This window comes from Coregonus lavaretus (genome assembly GCF_964263955.1).
Source record: "Coregonus lavaretus genome assembly, chromosome: 11".
In the NCBI taxonomy this organism is placed as follows: domain Eukaryota; kingdom Metazoa; phylum Chordata; class Actinopteri; order Salmoniformes; family Salmonidae; genus Coregonus; species Coregonus lavaretus.
The window spans coordinates 6,725,822-6,738,754 of record NC_139998.1 but is presented as its reverse complement, the minus strand read 5'-3'; the positions used below and the strand labels follow the sequence as shown (position 1 = coordinate 6,738,754).

General features: G+C 41.6%; 1 protein-coding gene across 1 annotated transcript in view; it reads right to left on the bottom strand.

Moving 5' to 3' along the window:
• LOC311137055 (non-muscle caldesmon-like) overlaps positions 1 to 11,542 on the bottom strand; it is a 55,145-nt gene extending 43,603 nt beyond the window's left edge. The window contains exon 1 of the mRNA XM_084171374.1: positions 11,488 to 11,542. The gene's annotated coding sequence lies outside the window, so the exon portion shown is untranslated. The remainder of the gene's footprint in view (positions 1 to 11,487) is intronic.
• Positions 11,543 to 12,933: the final 1,391 nt, after the last annotated feature.

Below are 12,933 nucleotides of genomic sequence, written 5' to 3'. Positions count from 1 at the left end.
TACTGCCTACTGTATATCCTGCACCGCACCTGGGTCACACCTCACCCCAACCCTTACAACTTTTACTGCAGCTGCAGGCCTGTTTGGGTTGGCCTGGCTCCAGCAGGGGTTTAAATACCAGGCTAGGATGGATGGAGTGAAGGAAGGGGAGAGGCTACTCTACATGAGAAGAGTTGAAGACTCTCAACTCCTGCTTTGGCGGTCAGGAGTGTCGGTCTGCCTCTTTGCACACTCTGAAGTGAGAATGGAACTCACTCTGAATCACAGTTAAACTGGTAGTTTCTCTCTAACAGGGCACTAATATACAGTACTGACACACCATGCAAAACCCAATGCTATGGAAACAGAGCTATGTAAATCAGCTGTTCTCAATCACATACAGTACAGACAGTCGTCTTTACACATTGTCCACCTCTCCGTCTCTAGAAACCTCCTAAAAACTGAGTTCATATACACCTGTCATTGAGTCCCATAATAATCTCTTCCTTTATGCATGGGACTGGGAACAGCATGTAATAGATTTCCCATGTTATGTCCTTCGTACCACAAGGTAGAATCATATCCACAAATCACTTCCACATGATGGGGGCTGAGGACACATTGTAATTTACACATCTGGAGCACGTTCAGTTTGCGGGCATGAGTCTCTCTCTCTCTCACCCTAGACTCTCTCTCCCTCTCTTTGTCACTATCTCCCTTCTTTCTGTGGCCTGCTGCAAGTCATGAAAAAGACAACTGGAACTGGACCGGATTTGGAGCTGGACACCAGCCTCAGTAATTGCAGCCCAAATAAATGCTTCACAGTGTTCAAGTACCAGACACATCTCAACATCAACTGTTCAGAGGGGACTTTGTGAATCAGGCCTTCATGGTTGAATTGCTGCAAAGAAACCACTACTAAAGGACACCAATAAGAAGAAGAGACCTGCATGGGCCAAGAAACACGAGCAATGGACATTAGACTTGTGTAAATGTGTCCTTTGGTCTGGAGTCCAAATTGGAGATTTTTTATTCAAACCGCCGTGTCTTTGTGAGACGCGGTGTAGGTGAACGGATGATCTCCGCATGTGTATTTCCCACCGTAAAGCATGGAGGAGGAGGTGTTATGGTGTTGGGGTGCTTTGCTGGTGACACTGTCTGTGATTTATTTAGAATTCAAGGCACACTTAACCAGCATGGCTACCACAGCATTCTGCAGCGATACGCCATCCCATCTGGTTTGGGCTTAGTGGGACTATTATTTGTTCTTCAACAGGACAAAGATCCAACAACCTCCAGGCTGTGTAAGGGCTATTTGAAGGAGAGTGATGGAGTGCTGCATCAGATGACCTGGCCTCCACAATCCCCCGACCTCAACACAATTGAGATGGTTTGGGATGAGTCGGACGGCAGAGTGAACGAAAAGCAGCCAACAAGTGCTCAGCATATGTGGGAACTCCTTCAAGAGTGGTCCTCTGTAGCTCAATTGGTAGAGCATGGCGCTTGTAACGCCAGGGTAGTGGGTTCGATCCCCGGGACCACCCATACGTAAAATTGTATGCGCACATGACTGTAAGTAGCTTTGGATAAAAGCGTCTGCTAAATGGCATATTTAACACTGTTGGAAAAGCATTCCAGGTGAAGCTGGTTGAGAGAATGCCAAGAGTGTGCAAATCTGTCATCAAGGCAAAGGGTGGCTATTTGAAGAATCTCAAATATAAAATATATTTTAATTTGTTTAACACTTTTTTGGTTACGACATGATTCCATATGTGTTATTTCATAGTTTTGATGTCTTCACTATTATTTTACAATGTAAGAAATTGTAGAAATAAAGAAAAACCATCGAATGAGTAGGTGTGTCCAAACCTTTGACTGGTACTGTATATATTTTATATAAAATTAAAATAAAGTGACAGGGAAAACTGGGTTTGTTGCTGAGTAAGAACAGATGACAACAAAAGATCCAAGACAAAACTTTGGAAATGCTTCTCCTTTTGAGTTGGTGTGTTGACCTGTCAGGTATGTGTATACATGAATTGTGTGCTATCAGAGCTTGAGTCGATAAAAAAAAACATCTGCCCCGTCTCAACCCACTGACAGTTTACCTGCTCCTCATCTAAATGTATTTACAGAGAAATATTTAGTTAACTTACATCAACATCACACTAGGAAAACATTCAACAACAATAATACAACCAGTAATACAAGCAACAAAGGAATAGAAAAAAACTTCTGGAGTTTGAACAAGTTCATCTGTGCACCAATAGCATGCAGGTTTCTGAGCAATTTAAGTTATTGGATATATTATGTGTTTATTGTGTTTCATGTCAAAGAAGATGAAAAGGAAGACTTCTGCATTCCCAGACAATGGTGGATATTCCTGGCATAGCTTGCTGTCATAATCAAATCCTGAATGATGTTACCTGGGCTTTGTGCAATTATTTTAAAAAATGAAAAAAATAAAAGTCTCAAAAGAAAGATAGATACCGGCACACTTGAATGCTCCCACAGTTTTATTGAGTGCAACATTTTGACCCAAAGATCTTAATCTGATTTCAAAGTCTCATTATATTAAATCACAAAGTTAGTTAATACTCTGTAAGTTACAAAAGCCAACAAGGGAATATTCCATTTCTATACTCTAGGCCACAATCATAACTATAGTCTAGCTTCTTAGACGTTGAAGGCAGTCTGGATGTCCCATTACAAGATGTATAATTAGATCAACACATAGCACTTCCTTATGTCTGTCTTCATACATTCCTGTTTTGATATATGCCCCATGTGCTATTTAGATACTGTCTGGCCATGAAATGTCTCAACTAGATAAAATAATAGCATGTCTACAGGCACGTCTATAACTTTATTAATCAGTGACATTAAAGAGAGGCACAGTAAAGCATGATGTTCCCTTTTCCTTTTAAATGCATAATTTGCATTAGCAGTGGCAATTAAAGGACTGAACCCACAAATCACATAAGGAAATATCCAGGGGAAGAAATAGAGGCTGTAGAGACAGAGGAGGCAGCTGGATGCTGTTGGCAGACGTTCAGCTACATTGTGACTGGGTTGTCTTTCCTATACAGTAAACTACAACATCGCCTTCAAATATAACTCCTTAGATCGTTCAGACAAGAGAAGTTCACTTCACTATCTCAGAATCAAAGAGCAGAGCACCCTTAGTTAAATGATAAAGAATAACAATTAAAATAGAACTCCTTTCGATCATTGATACCCTTATTAATAAAGAGGAGGATAGAGACTTTACATTTACGTTTACATCATTTAGCAGACGCTCTTATCCAGGGCGACTTACAAATTGGTGCATTCAACTTATGATAGCCAGTGGGACAACAACTTATTTATTTATTTTATGGGGGGGGGGGGGGGGGGGGGAGGTAGAGGGATTACTTTTATACTATTCCAAAGTAGATATAGATAAACATGTCAAAGAGGCGTGTGCAATCGATCAAGAAAGAGCAGCTGCTTACAAGCGTTGTTCCACATGACCAAATATGGTACTGTCCCTTATCCAGGAAAGAAACTCCAAAAGGTTATACGATGCAGTGTAGTAATGACCTTCAGGGAATCAGGGATGTGTGGTCACTCAGTTTGAGCAGGTTTGTGTACAGTACAGTAGTTGATAAAAAACCTGGTGATACAGTCAACTTTAAAGGTCCATTTGCCCTTGAGTGGGAACGGTTCCATGGAGGGAACTGCATAAGAAGGTGAGGTGCGACCCTCTCCGTTATACATCAAATTTAATTGATATTAAGATTAAACATAGTTTGTTATTTCGGTCTAAACAGACCCTCATCAGACAATGCTCTGAATGGAATTCTGTCCATCTTTGTTGAGATCTCTTGGAGTAATCAGTGAACTCACTCTCCAACTCTCCACCAGGCTTTTCTGTGCTCATAACTGTCACTCACTCACTCAAAACGGACAAAGTTTCCTCTCAACAAAATAAGTCTACTATTAAAGACCAGCTATAGTCGCAGCTGAGCTGGTGAAATAGTTTGAATATCAGCCTGTGATGATGATGATGGGTTGCACGATTGACCTCTACAACTGGGACACACTCACACACACACACACAAACACACACACACTGGGATTGGGACATTTGCTGGAACGGAACACAACACTGAGCTCTCCCTCCCACTCCTAATGAGTCTTGTGACATTGGTGTCCAGATAGCAGGCTGAGGCTCCATTCAAATACTTGCGTTGGAGTTTCCCTTGGCGTCACCATCAAGTCTAAACTAATAAAAATAGATGAAGCTATGTGTTCCGACTGCATCCCATCAACTGAGAAGGCGTCGGTACTATCCCTCCTTTTAAGGAAGCACACAGACACAGGAGGCGATGTTAGTTGATGGTAGTTGTGTCGTAGTAGTTAGCATAGCTTGGAATGAACAGGAACAGAATACAGAAACCATGGTTTACCCTAACAAATACCTGCTTGCTGCTGCTATCCAGAGACAAGGGCTGTGCCCCAAATAGCACCATATTCCCGTAGACCTCTGGTCAAAAGTAGTGCACTATGTAGGGAATAGGGTGACATTTGGGACACAGCCCAGCTATCCAGAGACAAGATGGGATCCAGGAATAACTTTTATTTCCGTGATGATTAAAGAATCCGTTTTCCATAAAGCCATTGTGTGTCTACAAGCTGAAGGAGAGGAAAGAAGGTAGGGTAAATCAAATAAAGTAGGCCTAATTAGGTAATAAGTAATGGATGACATACTTGACTGTGCAAATGAAACATCTACAGTATCTACGACGTCCTCTTCTGCTCCAAAGGCACCTTAGGGGCTTCTGTATCTATAACTGTATCCTTATCCATCACATAATCTGTTCTGAGTCTTACTATGATGGCATCCATGGAAGAAGCGAGAAATCATAGAATGCAGAGCTTCTTTTCACGCCAGCACATTCAGTTGATTCTAGTATCCTAGTGATATAGTAATGTCTGCTAATAGACATCTGTCTGGGACATGGTGGCCTTTCTATGTATCTAACATAGTATAACTAGAAGGGACAGTTATTCTATTTATATGTGGTATAAGTGCACTGATGGCAAAATGATGGCTGATGAATGACTCCATTTTCATGCCACTCACTCTAACCTCCCTCAGAGTAGACTACCTCCCTGTAATTTGCCCCTGTGGATAACCATTTCCTCTCCCATTCAGTGTCACACCTGTGCCATTGCTGAATAGAATTATAGACAACTATCTATTCCACTGTCAGCCCACCACAGCCCACCACTCTTCACTGACAGGTTCAAGCACCAGACATGATCAGACATCACATTACTGTTTATAGATGTTGTCATTATATAGTCGTCAATAGCTGACTATGTGGCAAAAAAATAGTTCCAGACAATCTTAAACCACTATATTTTCATTAATGCTTTAAATAGTAAAGGGTCACCAAATTATTTAACATACTGTACATTATGTGTATTGTAGGACAACATCCTTAATACATTTCTAAAGATTATAATATTGTAGCGATCCTCGCTATATAAGCCATGTTACAATTCCCACCAAGTGGGTTAACCCTATTGGTGCGATGTGTAGGGTGTTTGCCTTTCACGCCAGCGACCTGGGCTCGCATCCCTGCCCTGCTGTTTGCTACGTTGGTGTCAGAAGTGGGATGGCGGATGTTAGGCCATCGGAACGCATGGCCCAAACATATGAGGGGGCTGAGTAGTTGAAGCACGGGGATGTGCCTTCCCGTTCGGAGAGGGCAGTGTAGGGATCCTCGCTATATGAGACACGTTACAATTCCCAACAAGTGGGTTAAAGGATTTTGGCAATGAAGCCCTTTATCTACTTCCCCAGAGTCAGATGAACTCATGGATACCATTTTTATGTCTCTACATCCAGTATGAAGGAAGTTCGAGGTCGTTTGGTGAACCAATGCTAACTAGCGTAAGCGCAATGACTGAAAGTCTATGGTATCTACTAGCGTGTTAGCAGTTACCATAGACTTCCAGTGCTTGTGCTAACGCTAGTTTACAATTGCGCTAACGCTAGTTAGCAACTTCCTTCAAACTGCACGCAGAGACATACAAATGGTATCCACGAGTTCATCTGACTCTGGAGAATTAGATAAAGGGTTTCATGGCCAAAATCCAAAGTATCCCTTTAACCCTATTGGTGTAGGGTGTTTGCCTTTCACACCAACTTTCCCAAGTTCCCTTCCCTGCCCCGCCGGTTGCTAGAATATCATAAACCTAATTTGTCCAAAAGGGATTTATAGATTTTGACAGAGAAAACAGGATACTATTGGCAATATACAATATTGCTCTCTATACACCTCCCCGCGACTCAAGTCTGAGTTTTAATTGAATGATATAGTCTAGTTAGACTTCAGCTGTGTTTGTATGCATGCTCAACTTTACTTGACTTAACGCTTAACTTAACTTGAATGCACTTTTTCCCGTAAAACAACGGGGTGGATCTTAATTTCTCTGGTGACAAGAAACAGTAATCAGCCGTATGCAGACACAACTGTTTTAATCAACATAATGTGTTACAGCTTTCCGTACGGAAGGAGGGTGCCAGCATCTCATCCTGACCTAAACATGAGACAGCAGGTAGCAGGTAGCCTAGAGGTTAAGGTCGCTGGTTTGAATCCCTGAGCCGGCAAAGTGAAAGAATCTGCTGTTCTGCTCATGAGCAAGGCAGTTAACCCCCAACAATAACTGCTCCCCGGGCACCGATGATGTGGATCTCGATTAAGGCAGCCCCCCGCACCTCTCTGATTCAGAAGGGTTAGGTTAAACGCGGAAGACGCATTTCGGTTGAATGCATTCAGTTGTGCAACTGGTGCACTCTGAGGAGAGACGCTTCAGAGTTTCACAGAGGTGAAACACACTCGCATGATAACCTTACCTGAGACCTGAAGTCTTGCTTTAGCTCCTTGAGCAACTGCCTTGGCTTTAGCTCAGTGGTCTTACACAGTCTTATGGCACACAGGAGACGAGCGTTTTAACACTAAGGCACAGGTTTGAACACTAAGACAATATTCCTATAAGGACACAAAAACACAGACCTAGACACACGTGTATGAGAAAAAGACAGCCTTGTGCTCTTTTTTCTCCAGTGAGATTGACAAATCCCATTCTCACAGTCACTGACTGAGTAGAAAAGAGGATACTTTTCTATAGGAGAGAGAGCAGAGTAGAGCTAGTAGCAGTGAGAAAACATTCCTGGTCCTCCAGGAGACAAGCTCATTGTTCATCAGGAGACGATGGCTCAATGGCTCACACACACACAATGAGGCTCTGGCTTTGGCCTCCATAACCACTACCATCTAAGGAATAGGAGCCTGACTTGGCATGTCCTCTGTGGCACACAGCTTTTCCACTGCATGACGTCTGCCTAATGTATGACAAACAGAGTGATAAGTCAAATTATAGTATTCATTGCCTGGGTCAGGTTAGAGAGCGTGCGCACACACACACACACACACACACACACACACACATACACTGGCCTGGGTAAAGCAGATGCGAGAACTTCTAATCCTCAAGGAGAGGGGAACAAATACACTGCATGACCAAAAGTATGTAGACACCTGTTTGTCAAACATCTGATTGCAAATCATGGGCATTAATATGGAGTTGGTCCCCCGTTTGCTGCTATAACAACCTCCACTCTTCTGGGAAGGCTTTCTATTAGGTGTTGGAACATTGCAGCGGGGACTTGCTTCCATTCAGCAACAAGACCATTAGTGAGGTCGGGCACTGATGTTGGGCGATTAGGCCTGGCTCGCAGTCGGCGTTCCAATTCATCCCAAAGGTGTTCGATGGGGTTGAGGTCAGGGCTTTGTGCAGGCCAGTCAATTTCTTCCACACCGATCTCCTCAAACCATTTCTGTATGGACCTTTGTGCACAGGGGCATTGTCATGCTGAAACTGGAACGGGCCTTCCTCAAATGGTTGCCACAAAGTTCGTCAGTCGGACTGCCAGATGGTGAAGCGTGATTCATCACTCCAGAGAACGCGTTTCCACTGCTCCAGAGTCCAATGGCGGCGAGCTTTACACCACTCCAGCCAATGCTTGGCATTGTGCATGGTGATCTTAGGCTTGTGTGTGGCTGCTCGGCCATGGAAACCCATTTCATGAAGCTGCCAACAAACAGTTATTGTGCTGACATTGCAGTGGCAATTTGGAACTCGGTAGTGAGTGTTGCAACTGAGGACAGACGATTTTTACGCGCTACGCGCTTCAGCACTAAGCAGTCCCGTTCTGTGAGCTTGTGTGGCCTACCACTTCGCAGCTGAGCCGTTGTTGCTCCTAGACATTTCCACTTCACAATAACAGCACTTACAGTTGACCAGGGCAGCTCTAGCAGGGCAGAAATCTGACAAACTGACTTGTTGGAAAGGTTGCATCATATGATGGTGCCACTTTGAAAGTCACTGAGCTCTGCCAATGTTTGTCTATGGAGATTGCATGGCTGTGTGCTCGATTTTCTACACCTGTCAGCAATGGGTGTACCTGAAATAGCCGAATCCACAAATTTGAATTGGTGTCCACATACTTTTGAAAAATAGTGTAAATCCTACGAATTCAAGATTTTATGTTACTGGCTGGTGAATCATCTGCAAGCTAGGCTACTTACAGCATACTTGCATAGACCTACATCAACAACATCCATGGGTTTCAGCTTACTCCTACTTCATGATTGAGGAATGCTTGATTTACCATTTCTCTCTCTTCATCATCCCCTATTTTGTTCTGCAGGTCACATATTTCCAATGGGCTCCACATGGTCTTGTGTGTGTGTGTGTGTGTGTGTGTGTGTGTGTGTGTGTGTGTGTGTGCGCATGCGCGCGTGTGTGCATGCACGTGCATGTGACTATAACTGGGTTGATGAATGCAGAGAGTGGCCTTCAATTACACGCCTTTAAAGCCCAAGAAAATACTTCAAACAAGTTGAGACTGTCTGTGGCTGCTTTCATATCACCAGACTGGCTTCATGCTCATCATCATGTCTGGAATAAGAGTCCTTACCAACCAAGCTTCAAAACCAAAGAGGTGTCTGAGGCATGTGATCTAGTTTAGCAGTTTAGACAATGGCTCTGTTACAAGGCTAAGATATCCTAAGGTCTGGATTCAATCAGTAGCGCCGAAGATCAGCGTTATAGCGTGATTTAAATTTAAAGGCAATGTTTCCGCATTTGCTGAGACACAGTAAACGCTGCATATGTTGGCTCAATTGAAAATTACTTTTAAATTTTTATTGTGCTACAATGCAGATTTTCGGCACTATGGATTAAATCCAGCCCTAAGTCTTTCTTCCCTTCAAAGGGAATGCAGAATGCAGTTAGCATCTTTGGTAAATGGATGTTGTAAAAGAGGTAACTTTATTCTAAGTAATAAGGGACTGAAATAAATCTTGAGAATCTTTAGAATACGAAAATAAGCTTTTCTTCATTGTTTCTTAACTTGCTACCAAAAACTATCCTCCCTATTTATATAATTTCCCTTGCATCATGTCATTATTAAGCATTATTCAGTAATAACAACCAATTTAGCTGTGTCACAAATGTGTGTAAAAAACAATAATTCTCAACACTTTCCCTGGCTGCCACTACTCTTGCTCAAAATGATTCTGGGGTAAGTTGATTTAATATTTTGTATTTTATTTTAAAAAGTATATAAATATTATCTAATACATTAGATCTATAAATGTTTTATATTACAGTGCCTTCAGAAAGTATTCACACCCCTTGACTTTTTCCACTTTTTGTTGTGTTACAGCCTGAATTTAAAATGGATTAAAATTAACAAGTTACATAATAAGTTGCATGTGTTTAACATGATTTTTTTATGACTACCTCATCGCTGTACCCCACACAAACAATTATCTGTAAGGTCTCTCAGTCGAGCAGTGAGGTTTCCAATGCCTCACAAAGAAGGGCACCTATTGGTAGATGGGGGAAAAAAAATATATATGGAATATCCCTTTGAGTTATTCACTACACTTGGGGTGGTGTATCTATACACCCGGTCAGTACAAGGACACAGGCGTCCTTCCTAACTTAGTTGCCGGAAAGGAAGGAAACCGCTCAGGGATTTCACCATGAGGCCAATGGTGACTTTAAAACAGTTACAGAGTTTAATGGCTGTGATGGGAGAAAACTGAGGATGGATAAACAACATTGTAGTTACTCCACAATAATAACCTAGATGATAGAGTTGAAAGAAGGAAGCCTGAACAGAATTTAAATATTCCAAAACATGCATCCTGTTTGCAATAAGGCAAAAACTGCCAAAAATGTGGCAAAGAAATTAACTTTATGTCCTGAATACAAAGTGTTATGTTTGGGTTAAATTCAACACAACACATCACTGAGTACCACTCTCCATATTTTCAAGCATGGTGGTGGCTGCATCATGTTATGGGTATGCTTGTCATCGGCAAGGACTAGGGAGTTTTTTAGGATAAAAAGAAAGAATAGAGCTAAGCACAGGGAAGATCCTAGAGGAAAACCTGGTTCAGTCTGCTTTCCAACAGACACTGGGAGACAAATTCCCCTTTCAGCAGGACAATAACCTAAAACACAAGGCCAAATATACACTGGAGTTGTTACCAAGACGACATTGAATGTTCGTGAGTGGCCTAGTTACAGTTTTGACTTAAATCAGCATAGATATGGCAAGACTTGAAAATGTCTGTCTAGCAATGATCAATAACCAACTTGACAGAGCTTGAAGAATTAAACAAATTGAATAATGTGCAAATATTGTACCATCCAGACTCACAAGTGTAATCACTGCAAACGGTGATTCTAACATGGGGTGTGAATACTTATGTAAATGAGATATTTCTGTATTCCATTTTCAATAAATTAGCAACAATTTCATTAAAAAATAATATTTAATTCATTTTCAATTCAGGCTGTAACACAACAAAATTTGGAATAAGTCAACTGGTATGAATGCACTGTATTCCATTAGGGGAGCCTAAAGATAAATAATCCACTTGCTTAGAGAAAAAAATGTAATCCGTTTTGAATAAAGCAGTCAAATTTAAGGTGAGTGTGTTGGGGGCCTCTTATTTCCCTTCATAGTTTATTTGATGACCATCTTCCATATACCTACTTTAAAAAATGTTTGTTTTTTACCAAACTTAGCTTCTTCTTTCTTTTTTGCAATTGGACATTGTTCTTAAGGGGGACTGGTTACCCCACGTTACCCTACTGAGTCGATACACTTGTAGAAATGTGATGCAACTATCAATTTAAAGAACACAGCAAACATGGCAAACATTTTATGCGAAATCGTTTCATTTTATATTATGAGGAATAACTTATTATTCTTGAACTATAACCACAGCCTGGCCTGCAATACACCTCGCATTTCTTTGGAAAATGGGATGCGCACATAATCATGGCAACTGATGCTCCGCGGTGAGTTGTGGCACATATTCTCGCGTGTGACATGAATGCATGTAAAGTTGATATTTAATTCAAACGTACCTTTCCTGCAGAAAGCCACGTTCAGTTGTTTCTTTATGTTCGAAGTCAGCTTCGGAAAGAGAGTTGAAACACTGTATCTTTTATCCACTGGCTACGGTGCAGTTTTGGCTCCTCCTGTCTCGCTCACATTTCTAAGATGTTTAGGCTACATTGCGTATTTCTCTCTCTCCTTGTAGTCACTATGTGTATGGGAGACCGTTGGCTTTGCCTAATAATGAAACGCTCATGATAAACGCAATAATATAGAGCTTTAATGTATTTTTCTTCTAAATAAGTAACTATTGCTTTCTAATATGATGAGGCATCCTTATCTATTTTTCTGTCATTTAGCATGTGCTTTTATCCAGAGCGACTTTCAGGAGCAATTAAGGTTAAGTGCCTTGCTCTGGGATTCGAACCAGCGACCTTTCTGTTACTGGCCCAAAGCTCTTAACCGGTAGGCTACCTGCCGCCTCATCGCCATAATTAAACTTCACCAACAAATGACACATTTATGGGGGAAATAAATAAATAGAAAACATAATATTGGAAGCCTTTGGCTGTTCTCACAACAAATACTTTGAAAGAATGTGACGAAACTTGGCACTATGCCATTAGTCTTGCAGCTATAGCTGGCCATACAGCAGCTTTGGTATGTGACAGATGTGAAATGCACACAAATGTGGCAGAGCAAAGAGAACACGCGAGGGAACCATGATGTAGTCCAGGTGGGAATGTTCTCTGATTCCCACTTTAAAACGGATAGGCAGACTATAGGTGGGAGACCATCCTTAAGAGCTAATACCTAATTCAAAGGGCGTTGGGGAACCATTAGTGCTTCAATAAAGCTGTAGACTAATAATTACATAGTGCATTACTAACCATACTGGCAGCTGTTGGATGCAGCTATTTCAGGTCAGAATATACAAAGTAAGTAGTGTCGATTGCTGGGAGAGACCAATGACTAATGTGATTGTCAGATAATTTACCAACAAATAAATATACTGTGTAGCCGACTTATACTGTACTTGCAATCGGGCAATATAATCATTTTAAATGGGGATATATTAAGTGAGATGGGAAGTCAATGCAGTAATCAAAAAGGAATCTGAACCACTCTGAAATGTATGAGGGAAATAAAATAGACTATAAAAGTCCAACAGCTGACATCTCTCTCTGCTGCCAGAACACAGAGCTAGCCTCCCACCAAACAAGGACATGTTACTACTCCCACAGTCAACAGCTAATTGAAACTCCTCTGTCCACCTAAATGAAAGAGGAATCATAGTCAAAGAATACAGTATATATACATTAATATGTGGACACCCATTCAAATGAGTGGATTCGGCTATTTCAGCCACACGGGTGTATAAAGTCGAGCACACCGCCATGCAATCTCCATAGACAAACATTGGCAGTAGAATGGCCTTATTGAAGAGTTCAGGATGCCACCTTTCCAACAAGTCA